The sequence below is a fragment of the Ceratotherium simum genome, chromosome 19 (assembly GCF_057802395.1).
Source record: "Ceratotherium simum simum isolate JZ-2026a chromosome 19, ASM5780239v1, whole genome shotgun sequence".
In the NCBI taxonomy this organism is placed as follows: domain Eukaryota; kingdom Metazoa; phylum Chordata; class Mammalia; order Perissodactyla; family Rhinocerotidae; genus Ceratotherium; species Ceratotherium simum.
In genome coordinates, this window is record NC_141918.1 from 23,508,002 (window position 1) to 23,525,554 (window position 17,553).

General features: G+C 41.2%; 1 protein-coding gene across 2 annotated transcripts in view; it reads right to left on the minus strand.

The window, feature by feature from the left end:
* Positions 1-17,351, minus strand: part of MCHR2 (melanin concentrating hormone receptor 2) — a 46,862-nt gene extending 29,511 nt beyond the window's left edge. The window contains exon 1 of one of the 2 annotated variants that reach the window (XM_087443923.1): positions 17,163-17,351. The gene's annotated coding sequence lies outside the window, so the exon portion shown is untranslated. The remainder of the gene's footprint in view (positions 1-17,162) is intronic. The other variant, XM_004422152.2, reaches the window with a different exon arrangement.
* Positions 17,352-17,553: the final 202 nt, after the last annotated feature.

Sequence of the window (17,553 nt, forward strand, 5' to 3'; positions counted from 1 at the left end):
GGTGGGAACCAGCTCTGTGCAGATTTGGGGCATCTCGGGTTGGCATTAGCACCCTGGGAGATGAACCCACTGCTGGTGATGGATGGTGTGTAGAGCAGGGCTGCTGTAGGCTCGACTTGTGTAGCCACAGCTGCTCCACAGCTCCATCCTTCAAACCACTGCCCCCCATGCCCTTGTGCAAAAATTGCTACCCCAGGTGTGGCTGCTGCAAGCTAGCCAAGTCTTTCAACTTTCGTGAAGCATCACCTGTGGCTTTTTGACAGCTCTCCCCAGCTCCCTCATGTCTGCTGATGCACCCACCTGACCTCCAGGTGTCTTCAAGCCCCTGTGTCCTACTTCAGCTCACGTTCTGGCAGCTTCTTTAGTACCAGCACTTTCCAGTCGCTGCACACGGACTGCTCAAGCTTGCTAAGGTAAAGCATGCTGGCTAGGATCCAGGGCCTGCTGCTCAAATTCGTTTTGCCTTTAATGTAAAGGATTTGCATCCTTTGCTCGCGTTCTTGCCTCTCGCACTTGCTGGCCCCTTGCCACACACATTTCTTTGTCAGCAGCTCACACATTCCACAACATCAAAAGCGATCTTAGGCTTAGAGAGGCCATAATACTAATACTTACCTGACTTAGTGATTTTCTTTTAACTTAAACTTCACTTTTATTATGAAGTTATATTTAGTGAATTTGGTTTGATGTAAGTAAACGCTTAACTTTTGAGAAGAGATTAAGGTCTGCGATACAATCTGACATGTTATCCCACTCATTCATGAATCACACTCAAAACGTGTGAATAAAAATTAGTTTTCTTCTGCTCAAGTAATATCTAACTTTTTAATTAGCACGTTCAAAATCTCCTTTGACCTTGGACTGAATTAGCTGGAAGGGAATGTTCTTTGCGGGTTTGAAAACAGGTTAGAGAATCCAGACTTTCACATTCTAGGCCTTATTTTTCTAAACTTTTTCGATTCTCAGGAAAACTCCAGCTCATCATTTTGCTAGAGAGTTTTTTTTTTTTTCACAATAGCTGGAAAGATATTTGAAGGAAACATACTCTTTGCTTAGGAGGAACAGAGTATCTATGAGACTGTTTCCGGGACTTGTGGTGTCAACCAGAGCAAGGCTGTGTCGTTACTTCCATGGCGCTAGACACTTTTGCTGTCATGACCCCCTCCTCCATAAAAAATATTAAAAATTTTATTTTATTTTATTTATTGTTTTTTGTGAGGAGATCAGCCCTGTGCTAGCATCTGCCAATCCTCCTCTTTTTTTGCTGAGGAAGACTGGCCCTGGGCTAACATCCATGCCCATCTTCCTCCACTTTATATGGGACGCTGCCACAGCATGGCTTGCCAAGCAGTGCGTCGGTGCACGCCCGGGATCTGAACCTGCAAACCCCGGGCCGCTGCGGCAGAGCGCGCACACTTAACAGCTTGCGCCACTGGGCCGGCCCCAAAATTGTATTTTATAATTGCAGTGATATAAAAACAAATATAATCCGGGTTGAATTCTATTTATTTTTTCCTTTTGAATTTAAAATATTTTTGTTGGCCTCTAAAAGTATCGTGGGGCCTGGGCAATGTGGCTTCTGTGCCTATTGAATAAATCATTTCCACTTCTCCTTACATTAAAAAAATATAGCAAGTATTTAATTAGAAACCCAAAGTGTTATACTATTCACTCAGCTTTGAATGAAGGCTCACGCACAAGGCTATTACCAGTTAATTCAACCACAATGAAGTTTACTAGATGCTAGGTATAATTTATCATGCTAATATTCAATCTTGGGCCATATCATTACTTTTCTGGAAATAAATATAAACTGAATGTAAATACTTCTAATATGTGGTAAACTCAGTAATTAAACCCACAAATTGAGTAGGCAAGAAAAAAACACTTTAAGCATCGACTTAAGCAGAGATTCCAATGTTATGTGGTAAAGGTATGGAGAACTGTGAAGGAAGAAAGTTGCACTGATGGGCATGCCTGGCAGAGCCACAAAGGCAAAGTAGGTTTCCACTTCATGAGCAACGTTTCAGCAGCTCCAGGCAGATGCGCCTCTTATGTGCTTGATGATGCTAGAAATTAATTAAACTGAGAAGGTAGACTTTCATCCCCATAGTGAAAATGGTGCTTACAATGTGAAAAACTCTGGGAAAATGAAGTATTGTATTACACGCATGATGCAGAATTAAGGACTGCCATATGAACCTTCTCCAAAAGCACGTTGTGTTAAGGGAGGATGTCCTGGTTTTGCCTAGCTTTTAGAATCTGGAAGAGGCTATGGGAGGTCAAGACAGTTCTTTAGAAGTATAGGTCATCCATTGGCCTTCCTTGAAGGAGGAAGATAGCATGTTGTGGGGAGGGGAGATACAGATAAAGGAGGCTGGAATACCAAAAAAAGTACCCTTCTTCACAGTGTGTGCTATAATTCAGGGTGAGAGGGCAGTGGACTTTCTGAAGCAGTATAGGAAAGTCCTGTTCTTCTGATGTGGGTTGGGGTGTGGGCCGGGATGGAACTGGGGAGAGGAGAAGGTGCCATGGCCAGAATTAGGCCAAGGGAACCAGAAGGGCATTTGGTACAATAGTGCAGGTTGTGCACTGCTCAAAGTTACCACATCTAAGGGAGGATGGTTCATTTACTTGTAGATATCATAGGTTTTTATACTTATTAAAACCATTTTCTGGCTGATGGTAGCAGAATATCTTGTATTATTAAAACTGGTATATTATGTCCATTTTCTGACAGATGGGAGTCAAGTGACTGGGGAAGGAGAGAGTCTCTAGTTTGCAAAAAGGTACTTTTAGGCTAGTAGCCCTGTACCCCCCAGGAAGGTCCCCAGCTTGAAAGAATCCCTGCACTTTGCCCTCACTGAGGGCAGGGGCCATGTTTTATTCATCATTTTTTGCTATCAATTAACATAGTATCACAGTATGCATGTGAAATTGAACTTTCCCCGGAACCATGGTAGCCGCTAGCCACATGTGGCAGCTGAGCACTTGAAATATGGCTTGTCTGAATTGAGATGCTATGAGTATAAAATACACACCAGATTTTGAAGACTAAGTATAAAAAGAATATAAAATATCTCCTTAATAACTGGTTTATATTGATTATATATGGAAATGATAATTTTTTATGTAACAGGTTAAAATGTATTATTAAAATTAATTTCACCTGTTCTTTCTTACTTTTTAAATGTGGCTACTAGGAAACTTAAAATTACATACGTGGCTCGCATTGGTAGCTCGTATTTCTGTTAGAGCTGCCTTAGAAGGCTGACTAGAGAAAATATCCTTGATAACAGTTTATACAATACTTATTTACATTGTTCCTACTTTAATACCCTTTGATTAACATAATTCTGATTCACTTCATATCCTTTTTAAGAATTACATGAGGTATAATCCTAAATAGGGGTAAAGAAGAAAATTTCTGAAAAATTTATGTTCCTTCTTGGCAAAGACAGTTCAGTTAAAAAGAAAAGATAATTTTTTATTGGCTTGGTACTTTGCCCAGCTAATCTACAAGTTTTTATTTGGAGAAGAGAGTTGTTTGTTGCTGAAAATCTGCTAACATTATTTAAGTAGTCTCATGTGAACATAGTGACTCATGTTTGGTACAGATTTTTGTTTAATTTGATCAGTTCAATTTATATACTGGTTATTCTGTTCTGTAGTTTATCTATAAATTAATGAGAAAGGAAGCATTCTAAAAGCACTAGAAGGCTTTACTCATCCAACCATGGACCTTCGTTAAATACTAGTTTCCAAATATATGACTTTTCCACAGCACCACAGACTCTTCTATGGAGATGAGTGAGGTGGACCAACGGAAGGTCAATACACTCCATTGAATCTGGACTATTCTCATGCTCAGTAGAGATAACATTACCTGGGAGCATCTGGGTGCCAGGTTAGGTCTGGGCAGGCTGAGACTGAAGCTGCTTTTCTATGGAAGTGTGCGTGTATGTGAGAGAAAGGGAGACAGAGAGAAAGAATTTTCTAACATAAACTTTCCAAGGACTAGACACTACTGCCAATAAAATACCACCTATTTTGGGATTTTCAGAGTTGAATCAAACCCTAGCTGTCTCAAAAATTGGGAGTGAGGTACATAATAGCAATTAGAATGTGGAAGAATTCTTTATTCTGTCAATATTCAGTGTTACACTGACAGGTACTGATTACATAAAACTAATTTTCAAAACATCAAAGAAAAAGTATATTCACTCAGATGGTACAGTCCCAGAGGGAATGCATGCAATATTTAGTATTCATTTCTGCTGCAGGTTTTATGATAAAAAGTGATTGTGTATTTGAGTGGATGTCAAAATAGGGTTGTGAATTTAACAAAGGAAACCCTTAGATAATTTACACTTCTTTCAAACAGGTCAAATGCTCATAAAATAAGAGATATTTTAGTTTGACAATCAGAAATCTACTATAGTAAAAACAAGCGTCTTCCTAGCTGCTAATCCTTAACTTGGTCACCAAAGGTAACACTTCATTTGCTTGTTTATCATCATCATCATCATTATTATTATTATTTGGTGAGGAAGATTGGTCCTGAGCTAAAATCTCTTGCCAATTTTCTTATTTTTGTTTGAGGAAGATTGTTCCTGAGCCAATATCTGTGCCAATCTTCCTCCATTTTGTATGTGGGATGCCACCACGGCATGGTTTGATGACTAGGTCTGCGCCCAGGATCCGAACCCGCGAAACCCCTGGCTGCCAAAGCGGAGCATGTGATCTTAACCACTATACCACCAGGCCGGCCTCGCCATTATTATTTTTAATTTTAAAAGTACAGATTGTCCTAAGCTGTGGTCCAAATAAAAATTTAGCAATTCATATATCTATCCCCTATATTCTATACTGAAGACAAAAAACAAAGATGTTTTATCTAATAAAAAAAAAAAAAAATCACAGGCACCTGAGCCTCCATCCTGGAAAGAAAAAAACATTGTTGCTGAAAACATTATTTAAATAGTCTCATATGAACATAATGACTCATGTTGTTTTTTTTTTTAAAGCACACACACGGTTTTCATCCCAGGCTTTTTAGGACTTGACCCTCTCTCTCTAGAGTGTATTGAGTGGTGTCCCCTGATAAAGAGTGTTTGTAGAAAAGAATGCTTGATACAAACCCAGCCATAGCCCAGGAAATATTCCTGAAACCATTCACATATTAAAATAATCTCACAAAGCAACTAAGAGGACTTAGATTTTATGATAAATACTGTAAGCTCTGGAGCCTGAGTGCCTAAGACCGAATCCTGGCTCTGACACCAGCTGTGACTTTGGGCAGGTCACCTCACTTTTCTATGCCTTAGAGTCTTCATCTGTAAAATGGATGATAATAACAGTACCTACCTCATAACGGTTGTTTTGAAGACTGAATGAAATAATGCATGTAAGCACCATGCCAGATATAGAGTAAGTGCTCATAAATATTAGCTATTATTTAATTCTCCTACAGTGCCTCACAGTTCTATGCCCATAGTCTTTAAAGTATTTGTGGAACAAATGAAATGGACAACTATTAGTTTATATAATACATTTTCTTAACATGCTCTTAGCCTACTGAATTCCCAATGATATCAGAATATCTGTTGTTACAATGACCTAGCTCTTTCCCCCTAAATTAGTGGTTCTGCCTTCCTTTCCCAAAACCCATTTGCTGGCCCCATCTCTGCCTCCTCTCCCACTCTGTCATACTTGCTCCTATACAAGTACCCTGTGTTGCTTTAAGATTTCAGAGGGTAAAAAGAGAGTAGTCATTTAAAGAAGTGTTTGCAGGTGGAAGGGGGCACTTCCTCTGCCCCACCACCATATTCTACAGTTCTTTCTTCTCCTGTGCATCTAGAAGATTGCTGTGGAACAGAGAGACTGCCACCTATAGGAAGTTTTATGGATGTTTTCTTTAATAGAGTTGAGATAAAGTTCATTGATACTTTTCTGCTAAACACTTCCCTGCAGGGGTAAGAGTTTCAAGAACAAGGAAGAGAGTGGCCATAAAGAAAAAAAGTTCTGCTGCTGGGTATCAGCTTGTGGCTGGAGCTGTTTTCCTCAAAACTGGGGCCTAGCCTCTGGGAAAATCTTTGTCTACTCTGAGCATCTGGCCAATGGTGTGTGTGGTTAATTAAGCCTGGGGATGCTGGGACTGAATCCAGGTTCTAACCTACCAGGAATGAGAGTGTGGGCAAATTACTTAACCTCTTTTAACTTTAGTGTCCTACCTGTCTAATGAGAATAATACAACCCATCTCATAAGGTCATTGTGAGGAAATGAGATGGTGCAGGCAGAGCCCCTGGCACACAGTAACCATGAAATAAGTGTTGGTTATTGCTCTTGTTACTATTAATTTCATATCTGTGGCTTTGCTCATGTCCTCTCTTCACGAAAGTCTCTACCTCCTCGTTGTTGTGGAGAACTCCTCTTCTTTTTAGGCATGGCTCACATTCTCGGAGAAATGTCCCCTGGTTTATCCGGCGCTGTGAGTCTCGCCTGCTTCTATGCTCTCAGGTTTTGTACATGTCTCATGATTTTTAGTTCTGTGTTCACATTCCTCTTTCCCCAAACTGTAAGCTACTGTCAACACGGGGCACAAGTTCAACACAAGTTTGTTGACTGATTAACAGACAATTTTCTCTCGCCAACCCTTATCCCTCCTGACAACTCCCCATATATCTTGCATCTGATTCCATATTCTAGACTTTGATTTCATGGCCCTGAGACCCCTTGCTCCCCACCGATCTTTGAGACCCCTTCTTTGGGGTCTCATCCTCGTAGCTCCACTGCTTCCTTCAGTTATGGCAGCCTCCCTTGCCCCTGCAACAAAATTCCTTCTTGGTCTTGCACAGTGCATTTCAAAGCTGCCTCCCAAATTAAGCCTCAGTTAATCACTCACGTCAACCTACGTTTCCCCAACTCCACTCAGGATGACTCTTCATAAATGTAACCCCTATGGCATAAAAACAGTCTCAATTGGGGCACTGTTACGGGTGCCATCTGAATGGATGGATATACCGTTGATGGAGAAGTAACTTTTTCCACTCCTCCCTAAATCCCCAATGTGGGCCGACAACACCCAAACACTAGATGTTAGGGAAGGAAGCCTACCCATTAGATGCTGAGACAAGAAGAAAGTGGCACCACATGCTCTTATCACCCCATTGTCTCCCTTCTGGACTCAAGGCAGGGCACTCTTGTGGTGAGAGTGGTCTTCCTCAAATGTATGTGGTTGGTGTCAGCCATGATGTTACTGACCCTTCCTGGAAAAGGACTTTTCTTGCTCCTGAGTCCTTGCTTAGATGTTTGCTCATAGAGGATGTGATGAGTAGAATTAGGTCTCAAAGCGCCATCTGAGCTAGCAGAATATGCACGGCAGCCAGCCTTTCTGTGACTCGGGCCCTATTCTAGTATAGCCCTGTCCCCTACTCTGAACTATAAGAAGCAAGCCTTTTCCTAATTGTTCCAAAAAAAGAACTTGAAAGCATCATAGTCTAGCTTTTGCCTCACCACTCTAATGAAACCATTCTTGTCAAGCTTGCACAATCTTCTGGTTGGCTAAATCCAGTGAATTCTTCTCTGTCGTTTTAGTTGGTTTCCTGGCAACATCTAACATCACTGCATATTTTCTCCTTATAATACTCTTTTCCCTTGACTTCCTTAACATCACACTCTCCTAGTTTTCTTCTTACATTCTGGGTGTCCTGCTCAGTCTCCTTTGCTGCTGTCCCTTCTCTTGCCAGTCCTTAAATGTTGACACTCCTTAATGTTTGGTCCTAAGCCACTACTTCTTGCCCCTTCTCCATCCTCTGCAAGGTCTCATCCATGCCTGATTTCAATGATTGTGTGTGTGTGTGAGTTTGTATTGCTGCTAAAATGCTAATCATGATGTTGACGAAGATGATATGTACTAAGCTCTCATTATATGCCAAGCGCTTTAAGAATTTCATTTGTGTTGTCTCATTTAGTGTTCACAGTAAGCCTACGAGGTGGAACTATTATTAATCCTATTTTACAGATAAGTGCAGAGCCAGCACCTCACCAAACAGTCTAGCCCTAGATCAGTATCTTGCACTGCCTCTTTCAAATCTACAATTCTGTCCTTGTTCTTGAATATCACCCTTGGATTTTCCAAAGGCACCTCAAATAATATATTAAGAACGAAACTTATTATCCTCCACATACTCCCCTTTCTCCTGTGTTCCCTATCTCACGGATGGCACCACTTCCACACAGTGGGACAAACTGCACCTTGGCATTGTCTTTGCCTTCACTCTCACTCTCTATTTAATCAGGTGCCAGATCTTGTCCATTGTCTTTTTCTCCCAGATCCAACAACTGTCTCTAGCTTTATTGCTACTACCCTGATTTTGGACACTGTTAAGTATCCTTCAGTCTGCATTACTGTAATAAATTCATAACTGGTTTCCCTGCTTCTTATCTTCCTCCCCTCTGCAGTCAGTACTAAACAGATGATATCACTTCTCTGCTTAAATCCCTTCTCCCTTTAAGGCCTTCATACTGCCCCCAGGCCAAAGCCTAACCCCCTCCATGTGGCTGCTTCTCTCTTCTGCCTCAACTTGCATAGGTGCTATGCCCCAGAGCTCTAGGCTTCTTTCAGTTTCTGGAACTTGCCACAATTTCTTCATCTATGAGTCTTCACATTCGCTGTTCTCTTTGCCTTTAAGTGACTGGTCTCTCCTCTTCAACTGAATAACTCTGATCTCAACTTAGCTATCACTTCATTCTACAAGCCATCCCTGACTTCGAGACTAGATGATTCTACTATGCACCCCATGGCACCCTGAATTGCCCATCACAATAGTTATTATTCCATAGTGAACCTGCCTGTTTTGTGCCTAAATCAGTTTCTCAATCTTGGCACTTTTGACATTTTGGGTCAAATAATTCTTTGTTTGGGGGCATGTCCTGTGCATTGTAGGATGTTTAGCAGAATCCCTGACTTCTACCCACTAGACACCAGCAGTACCTCCCCAGTGGAGACAACCAAAAATACCTTCAGACATTGCCATATACCCTAGAGTAGGAGGTGGAGGCAAAATCACCTGTTGTTGAGAACCGCTGGTCTAAATGATAAGTCTGTTTTATTCCTTCTTGTATTCTCACCACCCAGCTTGTTGGCTGGCACCTAGAAAGTGCTCAGTTAATATCTGTTGAATTCATTATAGAAATGCATATCTTAAAAGAAGATTAAATATAACAAATTAGGAAAATGAGTAGATGGCTGCTGTTCTTTTTTTTATTAAAAAAGAATTTTATTTTTGAATGATTCAACAATCAAAAGTCATTTAAAAAGTGTGCAGTGAAAGGTCATTTTATAGTTCCTTTATGATTCAAGAGTTGTGTAAGTTTTTCCCCCTTATTAAAAAAATTTCCAGGTGGTAGGTCTTTTTATTTTCTAATTTTGTCATTAATTTCTAGTTTTGTTGCATGTTGCCTGTACTATTTCTATTTTTTGGAATTTACTGAAGTTTTCTTTATGGTCCATTTATAGTCATTTTCTTCACTATTTAAAAAATATTTCATGCAAAGAAGATATATTTACTATTATTAAGTTCAGAGTTAGATATATATCAATTACATCTACTTCATAATTGTGTTATTGAGGTCTTCCATAGTCCATTTTATGTTTTGTTCCCTTGTTATACTATGAAATGAAAGAGATAAATTAGTCTTTTACAATATGTATGTTTCTATTTCTCCCTGGCTCTTCTGTAGTTTTTATTTTTAGTGTTGATTCTACATTATTTGGTGCATAGATATTCATAACTGTTATAACTCTATTAGAAATTACACATTTTAGCCTTATACAGTATTTTTTGTTTTAACAATTTTTGCCTGAATTTCACCTAATTAACATAAGATCTTTATTTAGGCTTTATTTTTGTTTGCATTTATCTGATATACTTTGCACATACTTTTAATTTACAACCTTTTGGAACCACTTTAAGGTATGTCTCTTGTGTATCGTATAGAGTTGGATATTGTTTTATAAGCCAATCTGATATTCTTGTAATAGAGGTGGAGTTGAACTCTTTTACATTTATTGGTATGACAGATATGTTTGGTTTTTGCTCTGGAAGAAAGATTTGTGTCTTGCCAGGGGCTTATGGTTAGGTATCCTTTAGCTGGTAGGTGAATCATTTGGGATGCCTTTGACAGCTAGTTTCAAAAGACCCATCCCAATGGCTTAAACATGAAGGGGATTTATTATCTTGCATAACGAAAAAGTCTAGAAGTCTTTCATATTTTGTCTTCTGTTACACACACACATGCACATGTATGTGTATGTATATGTACATGAAACATTATCTACTTATCTAAGTTTTTTACTTTTTACTTCTTTGTTTTGGTTTTTTAATGCATTTAGGAAGCTGTGTATTTATATGTTACTTTTGTTTAACTTTATATACTACTTTTAGATTTTAATTCTTTAGACATTATCTCTTAGTTCTTTAATATGGGCAATGATAACATTAGCACATTTCCTCTTCCTTGCTCCCTTCCTTCTGGCCCTCCCCTACTCAATTTTGGTCAACATATAATACTTTTAGTTTTTAGCTTTGTACATTTTAATGTTCTTATATTTTAAATACTTGTTTGATAAGCTTGAATAATATATCCTTTGACTAACATTTATTACACATGAGACCATAAGTGAATTTACTCTACCTCCCACCTTTTTCCCTCTTCATCTTCCAAGTTTTGATAGGTATGTAGTTAAAAGTTTCAGGGCATATAGCATGCCATCTAATCCCTATACTTGCTTCAGGATTGGTTCTACAATTAAATACATTCCATGCTTATTACCATTCCTTTTGCTTTAGGTTAAATAATTTGCCAAAAGCTACACAGAAAGTAGGTGGTAGAGCCAGTATGTAAAAGAAAGTATGACACAAAACTTTGTGTATTTTCCACTACCTCATGCCTGTTTTGAAAGTAGAAATATACATGCACACACATTTAAAAGATAAACCATACTGAAAACGATAGAGATCAAGACAGTATATGGAAAATATGAAAAAAGGTAAAAAGGAAACATAATAAAATAGAAATAAATGGATAAATATATGAAAGAGACTAAAAGTCACTTCAATGGCATAAAACATGCAAAAATAAGTATGATTTAAAAATTTTTATGTGGGTGCAAAAGATTATATATTTCTTGATATTTATAAGCTAACAATAAAATAAAATAAAATAAAAGGCAACAAGGGATTAACAAGCCGTTAGAGGGTTAACCTTTTTTTTTCAAAAAGGCATTAAAATAGACCACAGGTTAGGTTAAAAATCATTAGAGATAATCTGCATTCCTTGAACACAGGCAGCTATAGACTCTAGCAGAATATTTAACCCTTTTGATCACTGAAGGGATAGATTTCTTGCAAGTAATTTCTTGTTTGGTTTCCTTTGGCTGGTATGTAAATCATATCAGATGCCTTCAACTGCCAGTTTCAGAAGATCCAACCCTAAATAGCTTAAATATAACAGGGAAGCCCAGAGATAGGATGGTAGATCCAAGATTGTTTATTTCAGTGGCCTAATGGGGACATCCAAGTTCTAGGTCCTTTCCATCTTCTTTACTGCAGCCACCCTCGTCAGGTTAGCTTTTTCCCAAGGCTGGTCCCCTCAGAGATACAAGATGGGTGCAGCAGCTCCAAATACCACATCCTCACATAACCACAACAAAGGCCAGAAAAGAAACCACTCCTTCTTTGTGGATGTTTTAAAGAATGTGTAATCCTTTCTGAGCGGCCTCTCTTGCAGACTTCCCCACAAGTATCAATGGCTGGAATTGTGCCACATGCTCATTGCTAAACTAATCAATGGGAGGAGGAGTGCAATTACAGTGATTGGCCTAACATAATCTAGATTCCCTCCCGTCCACCCTGGGGCTAGGGGTGGACACAGACTTGCCTGAGGCACACAGCCACCCAAACCCAATGCAAAGAGGACGGAATAATCAACCCACAGCATTTGTCACAGATGGAGACAGGACAGAAAGACTTCACCCTTTACCCTCCACCAGTCTGCCTCTCACTTTTGACTCTCACATACCAGTGAGGGGCAGGATGTACTGGGTGAAGACACACAGCTCCATCTTTTCTGCATATATCTTGCAACAGCTGATTGTTACTGGGTACAAGTTGCTCCATTAGGTATATAACCTTTTTCATATAATGGGTAACACATTGGATTTCTCTTCAAGAATTGCCATAATGAAATATTTACCCATGACTAATGTTAAATTCTTAAAGTATTTATGAGTCAATGAAGAGACCAAGCTTAATGTCTCCATGAGCAAGGTGGATATTTATACACACACACATGCACAGTCACACTCACAAACACACCTTTGATTCCAAGGAGAAAAATAAATATAAAGTACATGTTAAAAACAAGCATTTCCAATGGTTAAAGAGGGTTGAAGATCATATGTACAGAAATATACCCTAAATTTAAAATTACTGCCCAGATTTTCATGAAAAAGGGGAAGACATAAAAACCAACACAGAGAAGTAAAGTGTCAATTATAATAATAAGCAAATTTACAGAATGCTCGTAATGCGCCAGATACTGTTCTCAGCTCCTTATGTACATTATCTCATTTAATTCTCACAATAAAATCACAGGCAGAACTACTATTATCTTCATTTTGCAAATGGGGATACTGAGGCTAAAAGGACAAGGGTATTGCTCAGGTCACCCTGTTAGTGAGTGGTAGCCCCAAAAATTAAACCCAGTTCTGTCTGCTTCCAAGGCTCTGTGGTTGACCTTTGACCTCTATCCTGAAAAGATGGTAGAAACAATCAAACACAGTCCCCCCCTAAAATGTTTCTTCTCTTTTTAGGGGCCCAAACTGCTCCTAAAAGCTGCTTAGACATTGCATTAATAGATTATCATTGCTGCTTGAAAAGAATCAGGAAATATTTTGAGAAAATCCCATGTCTCAGATATAGAAGCTCTCTATAAAGAACAAACTGTATAAATTCCCCTTCCAGATTTTGAAAATATAAAATATTTTAGGTGGAATTTATGCAATGAAATGTTTAATAGCATATAGTTTTGTACCTTTTCTTTTTGAAAAGACATTTTTATACGTGTTCTGTGAAATAATCTCCCCCAAAGAAAGCAACTTCTCTTTTAAATTTCCAAAGAATTTTAGTTGGAGGAAAAATTCACCTGGACTATTAAAAAGAGTGGCAATACATGATTTTTTTTTTTTTTTACATTTTCAAGATTAAAAGGCATTTTTTGTGCAAGTATATTTGCATGTTCATAGGCTTTTTTTTTTTTTTTTTTTTTTTTAAAGATTTTATTTATTTTATTTTTCCCCCCAAAGCCCCAGTGGATAGTTGTGTGTCGTAGCTGCACATCCTTCTAGTTGCTGTATGTGGGACTCGGCCTCAGGATGAACGGAGAAGTGGTGCCTCGATGTGCACCCGGGATCCGAACCCGGGCCGCCAGCATCGCAGCGCGCGCACTTAACCACCAAGCCACAGGGCCGGCCCTCATGTTCATAGGCTTTAAAAACAGAAACTAAGTTCCATCTTAATGAAATTTATCAGAACGTTGTTAAATGAGTAGCCCAGTTATTTAGAAGGTTTGGGACATCACGCATATTTAGGATAGAATGGGACCCAGCTGATGAGACTTCAACGTATTCAGTGCTCCACAATCCAATGGTACTTAGCATGTACGTATTCAGTGCTCCACAATCCAATGGTACTTAGCCTACATGCTTAAAAATTGGGGTAATGAGCTGCTAAATGTATGAAATGAGTTCAGTGTGGCAAAAGCTTTGCCAGTGTTTTACACGCTTAACATAAATCCCCAAGGATAAAGCTCCTTCTCATGAAGCATGGATATTAGAACGTTAGAGTCACAGAATAAGCACACTATTTACCTGTGTGTGTGTGTGTGTGTGTGTTTATTGCAGTGGGTGATCTGATAATCCTGCCAAACACTGGGATCCATGAGCAACTCTACTAGGTTTGAGTATATAGGAAAAGTTGAGATTTTATTATTTCAGTTCACTAAAATGTACCACAAAGTTATTCTGACTTGTGTATAATGAAATACACAATTGTTACTGTGCTGCATGGTAATTAGCTGTAAGTCATAAGAAATTTACAAAAGACTGTCATTTTGTCAGCATTAATTTAACACAGTCAAATCTAATTTTTAAAAACTTTTCTATAATCAAAATTTTCCCTGGATAAGAACCATTCTCTTTCTCCCTCTCTCTCTCTGTCTCCTCCTTTTCCTTTTCCTCCTGCCTTTTCCCAAGATAGAGGGACCCCCAATTCTGCCCAAGCATTCTCACTCATCTACCTTCTCCCCCTTCCCGCCCTCATCAGGGGATCCAGCAGCTGGGAAGCACCAGGCCCAGGATTCTGCGGACCTTGAAGCCATGCCTGGTTTGGGCCCTTAGATGTACATCTCCTGCTTTATTGGGAGGGGTCTTTATAACATCCCCAACTGTTGGCGAGGGATAGAAAGGAGAAACCAGGCATGAGGTAAAAGAGTGGTGCCCCGGGGAGAGAAAGGACAGAGGCCAATGGACCTGGAACCCTAGCATTTGACAGTTTGGGGTCAGAGGGATGAGAGAGTGCAGGGCTGGAGGTGAGGGTGGGGGAAGGAGGGGAGCAGAGCAGCCTGTCGGGTAGGCACTTCTGTAAGAGATCCTTGGTGTCTATACACACCCCTCAGACATAGCTTTTGGCAGTTTTAGCGCAAGCTCCTCCTCCTCAGGAAAGCTAGGAGACAGACAGAGAGGGAGAACAAAGCCATTCGGGCTTTTCTCACCAGCCCTCATGAGTACAGCATGCTTACCTTCCTGGAGAAATCAGGAGATTCAGACAGGACAGGCCTAATCTTAGCCTTACCACTTTCTAGCTGTGTGACTTCAAGTAGTCACCAACCTCTCTGAGCCTCAAGTTTCCCACCGATGGTTTCCCTATTGGTGAAGTGGGAATAATACTCTCCACATAGTTCTTGTGAGGATTTAATGAAATGAAGCACCCAAACATTCCTTAAAACAGAGTAGACCCTGGATGAAACTCCTTTTCTTCAGCCCTGAGGCATGAAGAGGGCTTCCCCTTTGCTTTCCCCATCTCCAGCTTCCCTGGATTCCCGCACCCATATTTATTTCATTGCACTTCTGAGGATCAGAATGTTAAAAATAAATACACAAGGGATTGGAGGTGAGTAAGTTTGAGACACAAGGCAAGTGACAGCCTTTGGTTCCTTCCAGGTGGGTTGCAGGAGGGGGTGTCATGGTGGGGAGGGGGTGTCATGGTGAAAGGCAGAGGCACCCTGCTGTCTAACCCATCCTAACCCTATCTGCATTTCCAAAGGCAGGGCACAGGAGCATTTCTCATCCTTTGTCCTCTGTGGAGTGGGAGCTGTGACTGGCCTTCCCAGGGCACCTAGGACCTCTGACCAGACACTGCCCTGGCCATCAGGTCTGATGGGCTTCCAAAGGTTCCGTGGAGGTAAAGCCCCATACCCTATTCTGGGACTAACCTAGCAAGCTGGGGACTTTGGGACTGCTGGTAGGACAATTGCTACACCTTATACATTTAGCCCATTACTTGTGTTATGTGCTACAGGCTCACTTCTCAAAATAGATCCTGGATGTATCACTGTACTGCAATAGACGTCCCCCTAAAATCCATTTCTGGTGTTGGAGGAAAGCTGGGCTGATACTAAAAATGAAATTGGTTCTCTCACAGCAACTTGGACCCACAGGACTATTCCTGGCTCCTCTTTAAAGTGCCTGGTGGTTTTCCTTCCCTACTTAATCTCTGTTTAACCAACTACACTAATATTTCAGAACCATTAGGTGGCCTGTGCATTGCCGGTACTTTATTCCCCAGGCTAGAAAAACTCTTTTCTTGGGATTGCATTGCTTTGTGCAGTTTCACGACCTGTGCTAGACTAAGAGTCAAACAGTATTGCCCTCGTAATTATCTTGTCATAGCCACGAGATGATAGATGAGGGCATGTCTGCTCTGCAAAAGGCCAAATTCAATTGTGACATTAAACAGATGTCATGATCCAAAGGAAATACAAATAATGAGCTACCAACCCAATCCAGTCATATCCAGCCAGTCAGCACCCCCTCTCCACATCTCTACCCACTAAATTTTACTAACAAACAAGGGATTTAAGTTGAAAATGCAATATTAAAAAGTTGTAAAACATTCACTGAAAACCCCCAAATTTGCACTGAGCTAAGTTCAGTGAAATTTCTGTGCGAGCATCAAATGGAAACAATTTCATGTTTATGCCTATTTCTTTAGTAGTGGCTTCAGGGGTATTTTAATAAGATCAGACTTTGGGGAAAAACCTTATTAAGAAGCATAAGAAAGCACATTTCTCTCTCTCGTTGCTGAAGAAAGAGCTTGTAGAAAGAATTTCTTAAAGGCTCTCAGGAGCCCCAGGCTGATGTGCAAAAGCCCACACTTCCTCCTGCCCACTCTCCCCGGTCCCCTGACAGCCACTAACTTCCTAAGGGCATTGGAGGAGTTCAGATGGTCTTGCAAGCTTCGTGTGACATGTGAGTAATATAACGTTAACCAAATGGGCAGGGGGCTTCACAGAAGGCCGCCCAAAGGCGCGAACATCGGACACGGGGATTTACTTGGGTGAGGAACTGTATTTGGCTTTTCTAGTTCAGAAAAGGCATCCTGAACTCTTCATTAGGAAAACACGAGCCAGTGATCAATGAGTCGCCTTCGCCACTCTATTTCAGCCTATTCACTCCAGGAAAGACCGGGGATGCGTGAGCTCCGCGCGCTCCAGCGTTCTGAGCTGAGGCTGCCGCTTCCCTGAAAGCCGTTCTGCCTTTCTCTTCCCACCCGTGTTTCCATTTCCTTCACCGAGTATGAAACCAGGCGGCCCCCGCCCCGCTCCAGGCCGCCGGTGCCTCCACAGAAGCACCCTCTGTATCTTGCGGGGCTGGGGGGAAGACGCTCACAGGGATCGGACACCTGCCGGTGAGCCCGCCCCTTGGGAGGAGCGGCGGGTGGAGCCGCGCCAGGCGGTCCCCCCGCGCCGCCCGCCGCCCCCCGGGCGCGCCCGCTCTCGGCGCCCCCAGCCCTCGAGCTCCTGACCGCGGAAACATCACCTGAGTGCTCCCTGTCCTGCCTCTGTGGAGTGACCCGGCGGCAAGCGGCGCGGACGCCCCTCTTCTCTTCGGGACTGCAGACCTAGCCAACGAGCCCTCGTCGCATAACCGCGCGCAGCTGGTTCCAGCTGCAGGAAGGTGGGGAGGGGTGGGAGGGTGTGGATCGGGACCGCACTCGCAGACACGTCCGGAGCTAACCCTATCTGCATTTCCAAAGGCAGTGGCAGCAGAAGGAAACGGCCGCAGCCCCAAGCAGCGAGCTTACCCTTTCCACTTAAAGCACCCTTCATCCAATCAGCGCATCTTTATTGAGCGCCTGCTGTGTGCCCGGTGCTCTTCTAGGAGCTTGGGAGGCCCGTAATGAATAAAATGTTAAAATGTCTCTGCTCTC